The 20,555-nt window shown below is 36.9% G+C and overlaps 1 pseudogene; it reads right to left on the bottom strand.

Moving 5' to 3' along the window:
* On the bottom strand, positions 208 to 6,318 carry LOC109347035 (annotated as a pseudogene).

The raw sequence follows: 20,555 nt of genomic DNA on the forward strand, positions 1-20,555 counted from the left end.
TCTTTAGGTTCATTTTCCACTAAATGATGTGGAACGAAAGGGCCGTTGACTACGGATTCCCAAATATCCGAGTCAATGGCTTCGATAAAAATTTGCATGCGGACTTTCCAGTAGGCATACCCTTCACCACTGAATATAGGTGGTCGGTTAATGAATGAACCATTACCACCAAATGGGTTTGTAGAACCCATTATATTTCCCTTAGGATCACGAATACGCTATCTGCATATGGATTCAGGCATTTGCTACATGTCAACACCCAATTAGCATCCTTCTTTTTATCGTGAGAATAAAATATATCATCAAATAAGAAAATAACTTATCTCTTCTAATCAGTAAAAGAAAGTACATGTGTACTATTTTGTTTTAGTTTAGAAATATTTTTATAGAAAATAATTAAATATGACATATATCATAATTGTATTAGCTGAAGGAGATTATTTATCTCGTTATACTAGAAGATATATTATTCTCATATGCATAATACATTTTTTCTACTTTGACTAATCATTAGTATTATTATTTGACCGTGCCTATTCTTAATTTAACTTTCCATTTAATTTTTTATGAATTGAATGGAGAAGAGCATTTATCAGCCCTCGTTTTTTATCTTATATTTGTCTCTCTAATTTAGTATTCACAAATTAATTGCTCTTCTAATTAACACAAATTAGGTGATAGTATTTTAATCAAATTATAGTAAAATTTTAGATGGCTTAATGATTTTTTTAAAGAGTTTAATATGTATTAACGATATAAGTGATTTTACACTATTAGCTTATCATTCATCATACATATGTTAATTATTACAAGTTTTTAAACTAAAGTAATACAAACAAATGATGAATGATATACTGACAATGTAAAATTTCTTGCATTATTATTATATAAATATTAAATATTTAAAGCATAGAATTCTCTCTTTTCTAATCTCAAAAATGAAATGTCATATAGATGCAACAATTAACACGAAATATGCTATAACTCTAAAAAATGCAACATGCAAGTTATGGCTTCAGTTCTGAAAACGTAGTTTATAAAGAATCACTTCAGCAGCCCAGTTAAAAGATTAAGACCTTGGTTAATTGATTAACGTGTTTTAAAAACGTAACTGATTTTGTTTTTCCAAGTTTTCAGTTTCAACAACTTTTCAAAAACTTATGTTAATCGATTAAATCACGCCTTAATCGATTAACATCATATTTCCAAGTGTATTTTCAAATTGCAAAACTAAGTGTATTTTCAAATTGCAGAACTCAAATACGTTATGCACTTGATTTATACATGTTCAACACTAAGTTTATGCCTAGGATGCACATATTACATGTATTTATATGATGCATGAACATATTATAAATGACATATCTCAAAACTTAAAATGATTTAAAGTTTTATGCATATGAGACATGTATTGAGTTTACCTAAGCCTTAGACTCAACCTAAACTAATTACTAGTCTAAGTCTAATACCAATCTAGAGACTTAAGCATGTTGATTTGTTGATGATCTTCAAGCTCTCATAATCACAAGTTGTCCTCATCAAAACTAAACACAGTGAGAAAGCTTTCCAAAGTGCTATCTTGACATGCGCACTTTCAGAAATGTGATAATACTAGTGCTATAAACCTTACAAAGAAAGATGTATCTATAGAATTTGATGGTACTCATAACCAACTTGCAGACATTTTTACTAAACCCTTGGCAAAAGAACATTTTTACAAGATTAGACTTGAATTAGACATTCTTGATGAAGCTTACCTGTCTTAACTTGCTTATATAATTATATGTTTGCTTCATCATTATTATCTCATGCATACTTGAACTTAAATATAGTTATTCATGTTCAAAAACTTAAATTTTTGGGTTAAAAATCATTTTCATAGCTTAATTTTGCCTAAAAATAAGTTTTCTGGGGTAAGTAATCGTTTACACTGGAGAGTAACCGATTACAGGGTTGAACAGCGTGTTTTAGTAACCGATTACTCAAAATGAGTAACTGATTACTCTCATAATCACAAGTTGATTTTATGCTATGATATTATGCTATTATGATATGCACTACATTAGTTTTTATATCTATTGTGCTATACATCGTGTATGTATGCTATATATATTGTGCGGGAATCTCTTTGCTTTTCTACTTTTTGATGAAGTCAAAAGGGGGAGAAAAGTTGGGAGTGTATTTTCTGTAAAATTATTTCAGGCCCATTACTCCGAAAGAAAGGGGGAGCATACAAGATAGTGGGAGCATACTCAAGTCGAAACTTCAAAACATCTCAAAGTATGCTGCTCTCAAGAAAATTACATTGTGAAGAAGATCTTGGTTTGTCATCGTCAAAAAGGGGGAGATTGTGAAGAAGATCTTTTCTCCTGACCTTGGCAAGGTTTTGATGAAGACACCAACATCACCAAAAAGATGAAAAGGAAGAATACTTATGAAGACAAAGAAGATTAAAGCTTCAAGAAAATTAGATTAAGTCTCTATAGGTACTTCTATCCTAAAACTCTTTGATATACAAAGTAGTAATGCTCAAATTATTTTTAAAGAATAATGAAACACTTTAAAAATACTTCAAACATTTTTTGAAATGATGTGTAACAGGTTACTTCATTCAAGTAACAAGTTACATGTGAGAGAATTCTACTCTGAAAAATTCTCTCACAATTTTTTTGCACTTTTGCACTAAGTTCTTAAACTTTCAAAAGAGAATTTTTCTGAGTTACTTGAAGTAATTGTTTCAAAGTTTTACAAATCTATTGAGCATTATTACTAAGCATACAAAGAGAGTTGATTGGATTGCAAGTGTTATAATATTTCATACTTGTAAAGGCAATCCAAAGCCATCACTGAAATTCTTCATTCATTGCAATAAACTTTCTTTGTGTGAATAGAAAGGGGATAGAGTTACTTGGAAAGGTTTTTTCCAATGGTATAAATATTAGTGAGTGTGTAAGGTACATAGAGATCTCGGGGTGAGATATTGTAATTACAACTCATAATATTTAGTGGAAAATCTCTTGTGCTGCAAGATTAATGGATGTAGCCTTCGGTGGACAAGAAGGTGAACCAGTATAAAATCCTTGTGTACTCTCTTCTCCCTTACCTCTTTGGTTTTATCTTGATTATTTTTCTGCATATATTTTCCGCTGCACGTTAACTCTTGTTTTTGCTGAAAAAGTGGCCATAATTTTAAGTCAACTAATTCTCCCCCCTCTTAGTTGCAATATCATTCTTACAATTATATTCTTGTGTGTGATTGAACCAAGTGTTTGAATCTCATAATTGAATGCTCGAGACTCTTCTGATGACCACATCTTCTTAACGGCTAGTGTTTCTCCGTTTCGTGTTGTTACCTTGTACACTACCCCAGAGCTTCCTGTGCCAATAACATTGGCTGATGTTAAATTGAAAACAATGTCATCAATGGACAATTCAAACTTCTGATACAAAGTGATCTCCCAAGTCTCATTTTCCATCAGTGCTTTGTTTGAGATATGAGTGTGAACCAAGACATAGATCATGAGAAGCATAGTACTGCACCGATGCTTAAGAGAATGGACGTGGCAAACTTCATAGCTGACCTGGCATGACCTTTGGATCCCGTTTTGTCAGAAATAGTTGCAACACCACCAACAATATAGAGACCTTCATTTTCAGCAAAGTCAGTGAGAGGCAGTTCATGGAAAAAAGGAAACATTCAAGGAAACAAGATTCTCAAGGTCAGAGAGAGAATCTAAATTCCCTGAGAGCTTGTTGTGTGAAAGATCAAGGACTCAAAGTTTGGTAACACTAGAAAATTGGATTGGAATTTTACCAGAAAACTGGTTGCAGCTAAGATTGAGAGAGATTTCTTTTTATTTTTATAAGGAAAATTGCATTAAAATGAGCACAAGGGGTGCACACCCAATACAAGAGAAAGATCAAAGAGAGATCTTTTTGGGGTCAATGCACCAATTAGCAAACAAAATAGAAGAAGAGTTTACATATGATGAAAACCAAACCCACGATCTATTCTGGATCAAATCCATAATATGGACATAACTCAGATCCTTTCCTGAGAAAACTGCTTCATTCCTCATTAACCAAATTGACCACACCACCGCAAACCACAACATTCTCCAAAGATTTAATCCTTTACCAGACACAAAAGAATCATGAAGAATGAACAAATCTACTATTGATGCAGGAACATTAACCGGAGTTTGAAGCCAAGAGTAGAAGCCATGCCAAACACTCATAGTAAAGTCACAAGAGATAAATAAATGATCCACAAATTCTACCTGATTTTTGCATAAAACACAAATCATGTCATCAATCCCACAAATGATGTTCCTTTTGAACAACTCATCGTTGGTTGGAATCCTTTGTCTAACAAGTTTCCAAGCAAAACAACAAATAGAAGAAGGCACACAACTAATCCAACACTGTTTTAACACATTATCTAAAGTAGAGTTGATATGAATCACCTGAGCCAAGTATGTGGTTTTAACCACATAGGATCCTGATGTGTCTAACCCCCATCTCCAAGAATCAGAGACATTCTTCCTACATGCATGATGATGAATCAAGTCAAGCAGATTTCTTGCCAAGGACTCTTGTCTGCCAAATAAATTCCTTCTCCACCGAATCTCCCAAGACCAAAGCTCATTCGACCAAAAACCATTCTGAGCCACCAATGCCCTTTTATCCACAGCAAGAGAAAAAAGTCCAGGAAAAACTTCCTTGAGACTCTGCTGACCCACCCAAGTATCAAGCCAAAACAATGTTTGGTTACCATCACCGATTTCCTTCCACACATTCTCATTAAACCATCCACCATTAACCCCGTTAAGGGTGCCTACTTTTCCGAGATCCTTCCACCATCTGGACGCGGAATTAGGAGTACAACAAAGCAAACAAAGGAATTAGACCAATCTCCATTGGTATTTCTCCAGAGAAACTATTCATTCCCAAGTCTAGAAGTTGTAGCTTAGTGCAAGATGGGATCTTTGTTGGGATTCTTCCACTGAGCTGTTTCTTTCCAAGGTTTAATTTGGTTAACTCAACCAATGCCCCAATCTTAGGACTCAATGGACCTGTTAGCCTGTTGTTTGAAAAATCAATTAACTGCAGGCTTTTATGAAGAGAATCTGGAACCGAACTAGTTAGACTATTCAAATTAAGATCTAAAAACTCGGGATTCTGGCATCCTGATAGTGCTGCAGGAATCTCCCCTACAAGATGATTATTGCTCATATCCACAAAATTCAAATTCCTCAAGATTCCAATTTCAGGTGGAATGCTACCTACTAGTTTATTGTGATCCAAACACAGCCTATAGAGACTCGTGCAGTTACCTATGTCAGGTGGTATGAAACCTGATAAATCATTGGAAAGAAGTAGAACTTTAGTTAGATTCCTCAACCCAAATAGTTTTTTGGGTATAGGACCAGTCAAGCTGTTGTAGGAGAGATCAAGTGCCTGAAGTTCTTCGCACTCTAAAAGACTATCAGGGATTTTTCCTGTTATAATGTTCTTCTAGGCAAAGAACAGATTCAAGCTTATCATGTTTCCAATAAAATCCGGAATCTCGTTTGTTAGAGCATTATTGTCAAGTTCCAGTTCAGTCAGAGAAGTACACTTTTTAAGTTCACGAGATAGCTGTCATGCCCCGATTTTCGGTTACGCAACAGTTGGCGACTCTGCTAGGAATATTTTTTTTTAAAGAGAGTCAGGCTCATTTGTATGATTTAAATACTTTTTTCCTTTGTCTATTATTATTAACTATAAAAAACAATAGTAACGAAATAATTATTGTTACAAGTTTTATTTATCGCTTCAATTTTAATATTATTGTATGTGGTCACCATTTGTTTTCCAGCTTTGGGGTGAAAGTTTATTTTTTTAAATGTCTTTTCCTCACACACTCATGGTATACTTGAGTTACACGCGCATTTTCCCTATACCCGGGTTGTTAGAGATTAAGGTTGAGATAAGAGGGACATGTGCTTTACCGGTGTTAGACTTATCTCGTGGTATTAGCATAATGGACCACCCAAATTGTCTTGATATCACGATTTAGACGCTGGAGGGGCTTGAATCCTCTTGTTTCTAACTTGGGATTGGGGGCAATTTGGTGACCTAGAAGTCTAGAGTCTTTACCGAATCTATTTTAATGAGACCTAGTACCTTGCCATAAGGTTGTGACTTTTAGTCTATCGAAAACCCTATAAGAATACAATGTATAGGACACTAGAAGCAAATTATGTCTACCCCATTCTACATCCATACATGCATAAAATGAAATTTAACATTCTAAATAATTACGAAATCCTTCATTTTTGCTATTAAACTATAATTGCATACGTACAAAAGGGTTCCATACCCTAGGATAGTTTTTTTCCTTTTTTTAAAAAAAAGGATTAACATAATATTTGTAAAACTTTGGGGTTACCCCCAAAATATGATCCTTACTCTCAATGATGGGCACCAAGCCCAAGGGTAAGTTTTGTCCACCTTTTGAAAAAAAACTTAGACTAAACCTTGACAATATAATAAATTTCTATTCTAACATGGTATTTAGTTTATATTGTAATGGACTACATTATCCTACAAGACAGGGTCAACCATCCTAAAATGGTATTTACACTACTTAATATCATAAAATAATTATTACATATATCATTGCATTAATCATATCATAAATTTTTATATTGAATTAATCATTACATATATCATTGCATTAATCATAAATCATTAAATATTCATTCATCATTTTGGTTATATAAACAATTTTAATCATATTTAATAAACATGCACCTTTTCAGCTGAAGGTTTTTTCGCTATAGCAAGACATGGATTCTATTTCTAAAACTGTGGGTTCTAACAACACTCTCTCAGTAAAAAAAAGTGAAGTTCGAATTGCAGACTTTTGATGTAAGCCATTTGGTGGAGCTCCTCGCCAAAGTCCCTAAAGATATCATGAGTCAGTTTGCAAAGGAGTATGGTAAATTGGAAGATTTCCTTCTCCTTCCTATTGATGCTTGTGCTTTAGATGCTATGGGGGCCATGCCAAAATATTGGAATACATCCCTGCGAATTTTAGAGTTTCCAAATGTAGATGCTTCTCCAACAATTGAAGAGTATGACATTCTTCTCGACATCCCACTAGAAAGTCGACTTAAGGTATATTTGTTCACTGGCACACAGAATGTTATTGAGGATCTCATTGAAGAATTGATAGGCGTCCGTCCAGCTGCATTTCATGGGCCTTGTTATGGATTGAAGTGGAGTTTTTTGGAAAAGCATTTTTATCAGGTTGTGGAGAAAGGAGATTGGAGTTTGTTTAAACCAGCATTTGCATTAGACATATATGGTAGACTCCTCTTACCTTTTGTTAGTGATATGGTGGACCAGTGTGCGATTGATGTCCTAGTAAATTTCAGAAAGTTCGGAGTCAACCCAGTTCGAGCCGTTCTAGCAGACACCCTTCTTGCCCTCTAGAGAAGCCTCGAAAAGGGTATCCCTAAAATCAGATGTTATGCACAACTATTGTATGTAAGGATGGTGACAAGGTTCAAGTATCATTGATATCCAGATTGGATCATAAACCCTCTTCGTCGATTCAGAAACACCAAGCTCCAATGTCTCCACCCCATGAAGGAGGAAAGGAGAAGTTATCCCGCCAATGTCTCCACCCCATGAACAAGCTGGCCCATGAGAAAATGAGTTCTTAAAGAGTCAGCTCAAAATATCAGATGCAAAACTAGAGGAAGCCCGATGCAAAATTGGGAAGTTTGAGCTAACCATAGAGAAGCTTAATAAGACCTTCGTGGTATTAAGAAAGGAAGAAGCTAGTCTAAAAAGGGATTATGCTCAGATGTGTTCTCAATCTGACAAGTACTGTCTGTTCAAGTCTGTACATGAAAAAGATGTCCAACTAACTAACTTCAGTCGACAGATGAAAGCTCAAAATCGTGTTATCAATGCTGCACAACAATTGCAAGCAGCCCTCCATGAAAGTCAACAAAATGAGAATGGGGCATGGGCACAGTTAAAAGATTATCAGTTTGCACTTGATGAGATAGTGAAGAATGAAGACCAGCTCAAGGCAATCTTAGAAGATACACAGAAAATTCATCATGAATCCATAATAGCTGCAAGTCATAGAGAGGATCATCTTTCGAGGCAGCTTTGGGAACTCCATAGAGGATATGACGAAGTGACAACCGAACAAGAAGCATGGTCAGAAAATTGGGAAAGAGTACTCCAAGAAAGCCAAGAAGAAAAATATCAATGGGAAAATAGATGTAGAAATATGGTTGATGGCCTTGGGGACTTTGCTGATGATTGGCTGAGGACATTCTTCGATGCCAAGAGAGAACTAGAGATGTATCTAGAGACAGAGCTGCTCCCAGCTATGAAATAATTCTACGAGTCTTGCAAGGAAGTAGCCATATACTTGAGAAGATGGAGGGTTTTAGCAAATAGGGAATTTTGATTACAAGACATAGACAAATAAAGTCTTGTAATATTTTATTTCTTATTTTCCCATGAATAAAATAACACATTATTGCTACCAAACTCCTTATTGATATCAAGTATCTTATTCATTATCGTGCAAATATTCAAAGGTCATTTTTCTTGCAATGTACCACAACAACAAAAGAGAAAAAAGAAAGAAAAAGCATATTGAGAGAGATAATAACAACTTGTATTTATATGTGATATAGGTCTAAAACTTTGCGTGTTCTCTTAGATCGCCATCAACTGTATAAGCCTTGTAGAGTATGCTCTGAAGTTACCAAGTGTAGGGCAAGATGTTTAATGTTAGTAACCCACATCAAAAGAACGAATGTAGATGCAACGATAATCCAAAACTTAAAGTTGTCGTCAACGCAGGAAAAGCCAACGGGGGCATGCCTCATGGTCACCAACTGTGGGTCAAAACGTCTTGCTATATCGATCCTCCAAATGAAAATGCATTTAAAAAAAATTAAAATCCATTGCATGCATCATTATTTTCTTCATTTAAATAATAAAACATTATTTCACCAGGTATCATCTAAACATTGCTCCCAAGCATCCATACCACACCAGACTGCAGTCCAAGCTGATGGCAGACCAAGAATCTAGTAGCATTGACAACCGGTCTGAGTTTTCCGAAATCAAAGAGCAAATAAATCAGATGATGAAAATCATCCAGGATATGCAAAAGGCTCGAAGCTTAGAAGAAGATACCACTGCGTCAGGCGCCAAACCTTCACAATCCATATAAATGGTCGGTCCCAAGACAGTTACTGGGGCCAACCGTCGTAAGGGTGTTATCATAAGGTATGAAGACACAAGTGATGGTCAAGAGGAACAACAATCAACTGAGGAAGATGACGACGAGCAAGATGAAGATCCTACTCACGATCTTCCTTCTAAAGGCAAGTCCACAAGCCACCTGGATGAAGCTAAGATAAACAAGGGCACCCCAGACGACTCCTCAAGCCAAGAGAAGGCAGAGCTGGAGCTTATAAAAGAGAGACTAAGGGCCATTGAGGGCACAAACTTCCTTGATGCAAAAAATGCATTTGAGATGTGCCTGGTACCAGATGTAATGTTTCTACCAAAATTTAAAACTCCTAAGTTCGAGAAATACGACGATACTTCCTGCCCAAAAAGTCATCTACATATGCATGCTAGCAAGATGACAACTCATCATGGAAATGACAAACTGTTGATTCACTGTTTCCAAGACAGTCTGACAGGGCAGCCATGGGTTGGTACATCCGCTTGGAGAAGGCTCAGATTAAAACTTTCATTGATATATCCATAGCCTTCATGAAGTAGTATAACTACAATGAGGACGCTGCTCCTGACAGGGCCCAACTTCAGAGCATGGCCAAGAAACCAGAAGAAGGCTTTAAGAAGTATACGCAACACTGGAGAGCTTCGGCATCACAAGTCATACCTAGATTGGAGGAGGAAGAACAATTGTCTATCTTCATGGATACTTTGAAGTAGCCCTATTATGATTACTTGGTGGGAAGTGTTGCATCGAGCTTCAATGCACTCATTAAGGTAGGGGATAAAATAGAAGGACACATAAGGAGTGGAAAGCTAGTAGTAGATCAGTCCAAATTAGGCATAAGCAAGAAGCCCAACTTTATGAAGAAGAAGAAGGGAGAAGCACTCGCGGTGTTCACTGAGCCGAAGGGATACAAAGCCCAAAATCCTAAATATCAGGCCTCATACATTGCCACACCTTCCGCACAGCCCAACTACATAGCCCACAATAACAACCGCCAAAACTATAACCAAACACAATCCTACCAACCCCACCAAAACCAGAACCAAACACAAGCCTACCAAAATTAAACCCAAAATCGCAACCCCAAAAGAAGAGGCCCACAATTTGACCCGATACCAATACCCTATGCTGAGCTATACTCTCATCTTCTAAGGGACAGAATGTTAAGCCCTATAATAGGAACAGTACTCGAATCACCTGGAGCCTGATTTAACCCAAATGTTACTTGCGAGTACCACTCTAGGGTCATTGGCCATTCCATTGAACACTATCGACCTCTAAAGCATAAGGTGCAAAGCCTGATCAATGCAAAGCAACTACATTTCAAGCCCATCGTGCCAGACGTAGATATGAATCCATTACCTAATCATGGTAATGAGGGTGTGAATGCTGTAGAGGAGGCTCAGGGTAGCACATTCGTTTGGGAGGCGGATGAGGTGAAATTCCCTATGAGGGTAATTTTTCAGGAAATGTGAAAACATGGAATGGTGGAAAGGCTGGTGGAAGATGAAGATTCAGCTAGTTGTGAGTTGCAAGGCGAAGTGGGTCACACCCTAGAAGAGTGTCCAGAATTTAAGCTCTTACTACGGGAGATGTTGGATATGAGATTGATCACAATAGAGAGGGGACCCTCACATCAGATTGTTAATGCTACTACAAGAAGTGAGGAAGAAATGAGAAGGACCATGAGACCATCAATTACTCGATATGAACCTGTATTGAACATTCCAGATAACGCTCACTTACACCCACAAATAACTCGATGGGTGCCAGTCATAAGTAGGATGGAGCCTGTTCTGAGGCCTGTAACAGAAGAGAGACCACAACCTTTCCCTTACAAAATAGATAAAGCGGTACCATGGATCTATACTGGAGGGAATTCAGAGACAATTGAGCAACAAATAGAAATCACCAATGTTGTTGGGACAATCGGATAACCAGAAGTGGACGTGTCAATGTTTCCTCAGATGCCGAAAAGGGCTTAGCCAAGGATAAAAGAAAAAGGAAAGTATGCATCCTTGTGGAAAATGAATTGGAGGCCAATCTGAATGACCTATTGAATAAGCATGGAGATAAAGGGGAAGTATCTAATGAGGAGGCTTGTGAATTTCTGAATTTCATAAAGCAGAGTGAGTATAGGGTCCTGGATCAACTAAACCGCACTCTAGCGAGGATATTCACTTTGTCTCTGCTAATGAGTTCCGAGCCCCACAGAGAAGTGCTGATGGAGATACTGAATTGTGCACATGTCAGCCACGACATAACCACTGACAAGCTTGGTGGTATCATCAACAACATCGTGGCTGATAATTACATTTCTTTCTGTGGTCAAGAAATACCTTCTGAAGGAATGGGACACACTAGCCCCTTGCACATCTCTATAATGTATCAGAATTTCTTGATTGGTAAGGTTCTTGTTGATAACGGCTTGTCCCTCAATGTCATGTCAAAAAGGACATTATCCAGACTTCCAGTCGACATATCGTATATGAGACCAAGCTCTATGGTAGTGAAGGCGTTTGATGGATCCAACAGGGATATCATGGGGGAAATGGAGTTGCTTATAAAAATAGGACCCTGCATTTTCTAGATAGTATTCCATATCATGGATATTAATCTCAGTTACTGTTGTTTGTTGGGAAGGCCATGGATCCATGCTTCAGGGGTTGTACCTTCTACATTGCACCAATGAGTTAAGTTTATTGTGGAAGGAAAACTCCTTACTATTATGGGAGAAGAAGATATGTTGGTATCAAAATCTCTTGACACTCTGTATATCAAAGCAGTAAAGGAAGCTATTGGAACATCCTTCCAGGCACTGGAGATTTTCAATGCCTCATTTGTAGGAGGAGGGACACCCACACTACGTCCCCAACTTCGGAGGCATCACTGATGACGGCAAGAGTAATGTTTTAGAAGGGCTATCAACCAGGGAAAGGTATTAGGAAGTTTGGCCAAGGAAGAGAAATCCTAGTCATGTTACGGCACACCAAAGATCGGTACGGCTTGGGATATAGACCCACTCAGGCAGATAGGGAAAGAACTGCTGAAGAGAAAAGGAAAGGAAGGGTGGTGCGCCTGGGGCAGTGGGAGTATGAAGCCGGTAGGATATCCATCCCTCACATTAGTAGGAACTTTGTTAGTGCAGGCTTGGAACCAAGAATGATTGATGTTGTAGGAAACAACGATTCATGAGATGAGGCAAACTATGTTGTTCAGTGCCCTCCAGGCACCACTCTCAGCAACTGGATAGAGGAAGATGCATCTCACAAGTGTTTTTAGAAACAATGTAATAAGATGCTATAATCCCTTAACCATGTCTAAAGTTATTGGGTTTATTTTCTTTCTCTTTGAATAAGGACAATTTGTTTATGTTTCATTGGATAGTACAAGTTTTTTGAATTCAGTAAAATGCATTTCTTTTTTCATATTTTGTGTCCCATTTTTTATATTTTTATACTTGTACACACAAACAAAAACAACAACAAGCAAAACCATGAAAACCCCATAAATAAAAAAACTAATCATAGCATCAATATAATGCAGATCCAACACTAACCCCAGACATAATAATCATGTTATCAGCCACACGTACAATCATGATCATCTGATTAATCAGCTTGATGAAGGAGATAGTGATGAGGAATGGGAGGCATCACCTGAGTTATTGAGGATGGTTGAGAAAGAGTCCAGAGAAATTAAGCATCAAGAGCCCATTGAGTTAGTAAATTTGGGGATAGAAGACGACAAGAAAGAAGTGAAGGTAGGTACATTGATGAATGAAGGAGAGCGCAAAAAGATAATCCAGCTTTTGCACGAGTTCAAAGATGTGTTTGCATGGTCGTATGTTGATATGTCGGGTCTGGATAGAAACATAATGGAACACAAGTTGCCATTGAACCCAGATTCACGCTCGGTCAAGCAGAAGCTACGGTGGATAAAACCAGAAATTTCCTTAAGGGTGAAAGAGGAGGTAGAGAAATGACTGGAAGCTGAGTTCGTGACAGTCTCTACATATCTAGAATGGGTAACTAATGTTGTAGTTTTACCAAAGAAGGGAGGCAAACTCAGGATCTGCGTTGACAGTTGAGATTTGAACAAAGCAAGCCCAAAGGATGATTTCCCAGTACCTCATATAGATGTCTTGGTCGACAGCACTGCAGACCATGCGCTTTTCTCCTTCATGGATGGGTATTTTGGTTATCATCAGATTAAGATGGCCTCGGAAGATGTGGATAAAACCACTTTCATAATCCCATGGGGAACCTTTTGCTATCTAGTCATGCCTTTTGGTTTAAAGAATGCTATCGCCACATACTAGAGAGCCATGGTAGCTCTTTTCCATGACATGATGCATAAGGAGGTGGAGATCTATGTTGATGACATCATATGCAAATCCAAATCAGAGGGTGAGCATGTGGAGAACTTAAGGAAATTATTTGAACGATTCAGAAAGTATAGTCACAAGCTAAATCCCACAAAATGTAGCTTCGGGGTTAAATCTAGATGAGTCCTAGGCTTCATTGTCAACCATAAAGGAATTTAAGTAGATCACGAGAAATTCAAAGCAATCATGGAAATGCCAGCACCTGGAACCGAGAAGGAAGTCAGAGGTTTCTTAGGGTGTTTGAACTACATATCTAGGATCATCACTCAGCTAACAGCTACATGTGAGCCGATCTTCAAACTATTAAGAAAAAGTCAGGCAGTTAGATGGAATAACGATTACCAGAAAGCCTTTGAAAGCATAAAGTAGTATCTGACCAATCCCCCAATATTGATGCCTCTAATACCTGGTCGACCTCTTCTAATGTACCTAATTGTACTGGATGACTCTATGGGATGTGTCTTAGCCCAACATGATGAATCAGGCAGAACAGAGCAAGCCATATACTATCTAAGCAAGAAATTCACTGAGTGCGAGACAAGGTACTCGTTGCTAGAACGTACCTGTTGTGCTCTAGCATGGGCTTCTCGTTGTTTGAGGAAGTACATGTTGAGTCATACCACTTGGTTGATTTCAAAGATGGATCCTGTGAAGTATATCTTTGAGAAACCAATATTAACAGGGAGAATCGCTCGGTCTTATTGTCAGAATATGATATAGTATATGTGACATGGAAAGCAATCGAAGGTAGTGCCCTTGCAGTTTATCTTGCCAGTCAACCCATAGAGAAGACCGAACCAATGAACCAAGAGTTTCCAGATGAAGGTATCATGAGTGTATCCTTGGGAGAACCAACAAAAGATGGTGTATGAACGTTAGTATTTGATGGGGCCTCCAATGCACTCGGACACGACATAGGAGTTGTGCTTGTATCTCCAGAGGGCAACTTCACTCATATTTCTGGCAGATTATGCTTTGACTGCACCAACAATATAGCTGAATATGAGGCATGTGCCCTAGGTTTGCAGGCAACATTGGAAATGAAAGTCAAAGTTTTAGAAGTCTTTGGGGATTCAGCTTTATTCATCCATCATTTGAAAGAAGAATGGGAGACCCACGACAACAAGCTAGTACCTTACAAGGAGTATATCCATAAGATGGTTGAGCACTTTGAACAAATCGACTTCTACCACATCCCGAGAGAGGATAACAGACTAGCCGGTGCCTTATCCACATTATCCTCAACGTTCCATATAAGTGGGAAGGATCAACCTCTCATCAGAATAGAAAGCAGAGATCAACCAATCCATTATTGTGCAATAGAAATAGAGCAAGATGGGAAGTCGTGGTATCATGACATCAAAGTCTATATACAGAAAAAGGAATATCCCGTTGGGGCCTCTGAGACTGACAAGAGAGCCTTGATAAGACTGGCCATGGGTTTCTTTCTATATGGCGATATTCTTTACAAAAGGAATCATGACATGGTACTCCTCAGATGCCTAGAAGAGAAAGAAGCTGAAGTAATACTCAAAGATGTGCAAGAAGGTTCATTTGGGACTCATGCAAACGGACATGCTATGGCTAGAAAGATCTTAAGGACAGGTTACTTCTAGATGACAATGGAGACAGACTGTTGTGCTTATGTCAGGAAATGCCACAAGTGTCAAATTTATGCAGAATCAATGCTCCACTAAATCCTCTAAATGTCCTTTCAGCACCCTGGCCCTTCTCCATGTGGGGAATGGATGTGATTGGACCAATAGAGCCAAAAGCTTCTAATGGACATCCTTCATCCTTGTTGGCATCGACTACTTCACAAAGTAGGTTGAGCCGTGTTCATATGACATTGTGACCAAAACAATAGTACTACGATTTAGTAAGAAGGAGTTGATGTGTAGATATGGGTTACCCAACAATATCATCACGGACAATGCCACCAACTTAAACAATAAGATGATGACTGAGATGTGTAGCGAGTTCAAAATCAAGCATCACACATCCTCACCTTATCGCCCCAAGATGAATGGAGCAGTAGAAGCAGCAAACAAGAATATTAAGAAGATTGTTCAAAAGATGGTGGTGACATACAAGGATTGGCATGAAATGTTACCTTTTGCTCTACATGGATACCACACCTCGGTACGTACATCAACTGGGGCAACACCATACTCGTTAGTATATGGGATGGAGGCAGTACTCCCTATTGAAGTAGAAATTACTCAGAATCATGGAAGAATCAGGTTTGAAAGAATGAGAATGGGTTCAGGCATGGTACGACCAACTGAAAATGATAGAAGAGAAAAGGTTAGCTGCTATATGTCATGGGCAGCTGTACCAGAGAAGACTCATGAGAGCTTATGCTAAGAAAGTTTGGCCACACCACTTTCAAGAGGGGGATCTAGTGCTTAAGAAGATACTCCCGATCCAGAAGGATCATAGAGGAAAATGGACCCATAATTATGGAGCACCATTCGTAGTGAAAAAAACATTCTCTGGAGGAGCATTGATATTGACTAATATGGACAAAAATGATTTACCTCTTTCTGTAAATTCAGATGCCGTGAAGAAATATTATGCTTGAGAGACCTTTAAAAAAACACAAAAAAACGATGTTTGTGCATTGATCATGCATTTTTGCATACTTTCGTGCACTCTCTTAGGAGGAGGATGTAAACAAATCCTTCATGGTGTGTACTCTCAGGTAGGTCGTGTTGATGACACAAGGCTTCTTTGTTATTCCAAACACCAATAAAGATATCCCTAGTCACCCTTTTTGAGCCAGGACAATATGAAAGAAGTTTATTCAAAAAACACAACACCTTCGAAAAACACCAATAAACTGGGGATAGGGTAGTTTTCCAAAAAATCTTCAAAAGATCTAAAAGTGGATCAAGTGGATTATAAAAAGAGTACGCTAAGAGTTTTAGTAAAACCTTTGGCAAAAGCTAGGGTAAATAAAAAAATCTCAAACTATAATGGTTACAAAACCTTTCCTTTTCCAAAAAGGAATTGAAATCGTATCCGGGATTGAAATATAGATATGTTGGAAATAAGATTATAGAGAATATGTTGGAGGTGGGAAACACATCATTTGAGCCTTATATCATTTTCTTTCTTGTAAACCCCTAACCAGACCACGTTACAAGCCCAAAAAGTCCTTGTGGAGATCCGAACTGTTTGGGATATGCACCAAGGGTACCAAATAACTGACTCCAAAACAAATTCAAAATAATTTTTCTTTAAAAAAAAACTATGAATGACGTGATCAATACACAAATTCTCTTAATTAAATTAATCATTCTCGTTAGGTCGAAAACCCGAAAGGGCGGTCTAAGCAAAACTTAGGGACAAAAGAAAAAGAAAAGTGGAAGGTCTCTTAAGAACATAAGGGAATAAGTCAATACTGGGGCAAACTTTTGGGAGACGAAATATGAAGTCAATATTGGGGCAATTTTCTGGATGGTCAATGATTGTATAAGTGGTAGTATAACATGTTTCGTTATTTAAAACCTATTCCCATCACTTCACCCATAACACAAAAGGCCAAACACAGTCATATTTCTTTAATCGTATATGAGTTAAAATATTTTATTTGCATAGTTTGTTTTCATTAAACTTGTACTATCTTAAGAATTTTAAGCATGCCAACTTGAGTAATATTCGAAAAGAGAAAACACTTTACATCTGAAAGACAAAGTTAATTGTCATCTTCCAGAATGAACAAACAAAATCCTTCCTTGCAAACAACAATCTACAACTAAATGTTAAGGATGTGACGGAGCAATACAAATGAATACCAATTACAACTCAATATGATATAAAAACAATTATAGAATTACCAAACATTAGCATTTCATAGCATGCATCAATAATAGTCATTTGCATTCATAAAAAATGAAACAAAAAACATGTCATACACGTTTTCCTCCCAAATTTCGGCAGTATACCAACCTGCGTCTTTGGGTTCACCCTTTTCATTCCAAGTTCCGGACGTACAGCGACCTATGTTCTTAGTCCCTAACCTAGTGTCATCCAAATTCCGGCAATACACCGACCTGTGTATATGGTTTCACCCTTTTCATTCCAAGTTCTGGCAGTATATCGACCTGCGTTCTTGGTCCTTAACCTAGTGTCATCCAAATTCTGACAGTACACCGACTTGTGTCTTTGGTTTCACCTTTTTCATTCCAAGTTATGATAGTACATCAACATGCGTTCTTGGTCCTTAACCTAGTGTCATCCAAATTCCGGCAGTACACCGACCTGCGTCTTTGGTTTCACCCTTTTCATCCCAAGTTCCGGCAGTACACCAACCTGCGTTCTTGGTCCTTAACCTATTGTCATCCAAATTCCGGCAGTACACCGATCGTCGTCTTTGGTTTCACCCTATTCATCCCAAGTTCTTCCAATACACCAACCTGCGTTCTTGGTCTTATTTCCTAGTGTCATCCAAATTCCGGCAGCACACCGACCTGCGTCTTTGGTTTCACCCTTTTAATCCCATGTTTTAGCAGTACACCGACCTGCGTTCTTGGCCCTCAATCCAATATCTCCAAATTCCGGAAGTACACCGACCTGCGTCTTTGACTTCACTCTTTTCATTCCAAGTTCCTGCAGAACACCGACCTGCTTCTCGAAATTCTGGAAGTACAACAACCTGCGTCATTGGTTTCACTATTTTCACTTTAAATTCCGGCAATATATCGACCTGCGTCTTTGGTTCATATTCATAAAACTTAGACCATCTTGAAGATAGTTCAAGTCACATAAGAAAGTTTGATACTTTCGAGCACTGAGATTTGACAAGTTGGGCTTCTTCCGAGCCTCAACAAAATTAGCATTCATTTCTTTACTAGTCATTTATCATGGTATTCATCAAACCTCAGTTTGCTTGCTATCAGATAATCAACTAGTAAAGAGGGGCGGTTGTGAATATCCATTTTTGTCCGACCCATAAAAAACCCAACATATTTAAAAATAATTATTTTCTCAAAATAAATAATTTTTATTTATTAATTTTAGGGTTTATTTTGAATTTGAATGAGATATTTTAAATATCCTAAAATGATAAATTTCTTTATTATACTTATCTATTTATTTTCGAATTTATATTATAAAATAAATAAAAGATAATGAAAAATATTTTTATTTAATTTTTATAATTAAAACCAAATTTATAAAAAACAAATAAAATAAATGAGATTTTAAATTCCAAATAAACAATAAAATAATTGTTTATTTTATTTTTTTGAAAATATAAATTTCAAATATAATTTAGAATATTCGAAAATATTTTTTGTTATTAAATTCAAATATATAAATAACTTAATAAATAAACCAAGTTTAAAATGTATTTTAATAAAAAAAGTAAGAAAATAAATATATATACACCAAGTCAAATCTGACTTGGTGGTGCCTACTATTATGGGATTATGGGGTAAGTAGATAGGGAGTTGTTAGCACTTTGTTAGGATTAGATTAGGTTAAATTTTGTGTATAAATAGAGTTATGGGAATTAGGTTAGTCTTCTCCTCTTAGCTGCCAAAAAAATACATTGCATAGAGAAAAAGTGCCAAAAAGTTGCACATAGGAAGAGGAGAGAAAAGAGAGTGAAAACTGATCCAATACGACCAATCCTACGTTTAGAATTGTGCATCTGAATCCAATACCGTTGGATTTGCATACTGGTTTGGTTGACCTCCCTTGGACGCTCGAGATCGTGACATGCAGGCGAGTTCATCCCTCCACGCGCTTATAGGAGTACAATCCTTGTCCAGAGACTCTGATTCGGTGTGCTCAGGCGTATCATCCATGTTGTGCACCCTCATCTTCTGTCTAGTGGAATAGCAACATGCAGACGGGTCTACGCGAGTCCAGTGATCACGTCCGTAGCAGAACCATCTCACTAGGAGCCTTTCATGTGCGGACGAGTGCATCATACCTACAATGAGCTCGTTGATCAAATGGTCAGGAAGACGTCGATGTCACCAGCCCAATCTGAAGCCACCCTCAGCCATTTGCGAGGCGACACGTGTGTGGAGGCTCATTGATTCATTCCGCACTGGAATAAAACTCATTCAAATATATAATTTGAATGTATTTTTTTTATTCTAAAGGCATTGTTATTTCTTTTAAAATGATAAAAAAATATATTTCACGAAGGATAATTAATTTTTATTATGACAATAGGATAAAATGCCGAATAATATTTTTTATTAAACAAATATTAGTTTTTATTTATTTATTATGTGTAAATACTATAAAGGGTAATAATATCTTAATAAAACAAATAACTCATTAACCTTTTTTATTTTTTTTTTGTTTCTATTATTTACATTTAAATGGAATATATTTTTTATTTCTGTAATTAAAAATAAATAAATTTTTTTTTTTTAAAATAGAAAACATAATATCTAAAATAAAAAATGTCTTTAATAATAGATCATTTGCTTCAAAAAATGAATTTATAACACTATCAAATTTTATAAAAAAAATATAACTTTTTTCGGATTAATCAAAGGGTGGAGGCAAGTCGTGTTTACACTTCTTGTCCTCATATCATCCTTGAACAGTCGCGTTACAACGCTTCCTTTCATTCGATTAATTCCTAAATTAATAATAAAATAACTAAAAATTATATTAATTCTTAAATTAATTACAAAAAGCTCAAAAAAGATATTATAATTATTTTCAAACCATTTTAAAAAGGGATACGGTGCGGGCATTAGTTTCTACTGCTTCACCCTTTTTAAGGAGTTAATTATTTGTACCAACGAACCATTTTAAAATTAGAACTACATAAGTCTTGATTTCCTAAAATGTTTAGGAATACGTAGGAGCAAGTTACATTGTCAGACTTAAAAATAAAAAGTAAATAAATATTTTGTT

Source organism: Lupinus angustifolius, chromosome LG05 (genome assembly GCF_001865875.1).
Source record: "Lupinus angustifolius cultivar Tanjil chromosome LG05, LupAngTanjil_v1.0, whole genome shotgun sequence".
Classification (NCBI taxonomy): Eukaryota; Viridiplantae; Streptophyta; class Magnoliopsida; order Fabales; family Fabaceae; genus Lupinus; species Lupinus angustifolius.